Here is a 1,953-nt window from a genome sequence, read left to right as displayed (position 1 = left end):
GGGGGGGAGGAATTAAAGACCATAGCACACAAATATGGTGGACAAAGATTCATGGTTGGTACTAAATATTGTAAACTTGTGAAATTTAAAAAAAATTGGCATTTGTGAGAGGAGGAAAGCAGGTGAGGGGAAAATCCTGAATGTTACCTCACAACTCAACTCTCCGGATATCTGATGACAATTTAATAGGAAAAGTCAAATTTCTTGACTATAATTGAAATGTTTGAGGAATTAGTGAGAGAAATGATGTGACGATAGAAATGAATGGCGAGCAGCTGGAGGATGAAGTCCGGGACACACCATTCATATGAATGATATCTCTAGCTGCTCTGCCTTATCCTCAGCTAGGCCTCACTCTGTTCTCTCCTCCATCCAGTCTGTATCTCCGCCATCCTGTGTGATATCACCTTCTCGGAGGGCCCATCACATCCCTCCCATCTTAGGGTTGCCACCTTTTCTTCAAGCGAAACCCGAACACTCTAGCAACGTGCGGACATTTTTTGGGGGCAGAAGGAGTTGCGACTTATTCATACGTAAATAGCGCCACCCATTCATATGTAAATATCACAGTTGAGACTATTTCCAGTGGGGGGCCAGTAGCCCATATCTTAATTTTGGTTGCCCCTGTCTGCCTGACATCTTGTGGCCGGGTTTCTGCTGCCATGAAACCCGGACACAGCATTCAAAACCCGGACTGTCCAGGTGAATCCTGCACAGGTGGCAACCCTATCCCATCTCCCTCTCTCCCCAGACACTGAAATGTCCCCTCTCCTCATTATATAATTTCTGAATCCTCTATTATATATATTCATCTCCTCCATTATCTCCCTCTCATACACAACCAGTCTCTCCCAGCATCTCCTAGGTTACCTCCCAGTCACTAGAGGCCAATCTGACCTATACTAAGGCTCCAGCCGGTAACGGCCATTTTGGGTAGGACAGAATGCACTGCAAGTATATACAGTAGATGGAATTTCCCAGGCACTAGATAACAAACTGTCCTGTGGCTCTGTTTAGAGGCGGCCATTTTGGCAGTGTATACCTTGTATTTTGAACTTTGCATGGGATATACAACAATAAAGTTGTATTCTTACGGACCTCGGTTTTGTGCCGCTGAATGGAGAGACCCGTTTGGAGGCGGCCATTTTGGCTAGGACAAAGACACCCTGAACCCAGCACTATATAGAGAGCTAATGATTTTTCAACTTCGGTTTTCTGAGATGCCGTTCCCTGATCTCTGACCACAAGTGGGCTCTGTGCCTGATCAGCTTCAATGGGCCATAGAGGTGACATGAGAGGTCTAATAGACCCCTAATGTCTCCTTAAAGAGAACCTGTCGCCACAAATGTGGGTGCATGGAGTATTGAGATCAATAAAATTAATTAAAAAAATAAAATCATTCCAGTGACACTGACAGCGCCTGTTGTTGACAGCCAGGTATACATATCTTTCCAGAGACCTGGAAAATGCACCTGTGTCAATAGAAGCCAGGTGCACACACTAATTGATTAACACTGACAGTGCCTGTAGGTGGCAGCTGGATGCTTACACCTTTCCATAGACACTGACTGTGCACCTGGCTTCTATTCTCAGGCCCCTTGCACCAGCACTGTGCTGCTATAACAATGCTCCACCTCCTATCACCCTCTACCACCTTCCCCTCTGCAGAGCATCATCCTCACCTTCTTAAATACTGCACCCCCTCCTTTTTCTGCCACCTCTTATGTTCTTTCCCAACAGCACCCCCTCTCTCCTGTCACCCTGCACCCTCCTCCTCTCGTATCACCCTCTCTTGCCCTAACCCAATCACCCTGCACCCCCTTTATCTTATCACCCTTTTAGTATGGGGGGGCTTTGTGTACAGGTAGGGTGTCAATGTGTATGGGGGGTGGGGGGGAGTGTATGCAGGGAGGGGGACAGTTTATGCAGGGAGAAGGCAGTGTGAGCAGGGAG

The sequence above is a fragment of the Nanorana parkeri genome, unplaced genomic scaffold (assembly GCF_000935625.1).
Source record: "Nanorana parkeri isolate BGI_ZX_2015 unplaced genomic scaffold, ASM93562v1 scaffold1243, whole genome shotgun sequence".
Taxonomy (NCBI): domain Eukaryota; kingdom Metazoa; phylum Chordata; class Amphibia; order Anura; family Dicroglossidae; genus Nanorana; species Nanorana parkeri.
This window is presented reverse-complemented; position numbering follows the sequence as displayed.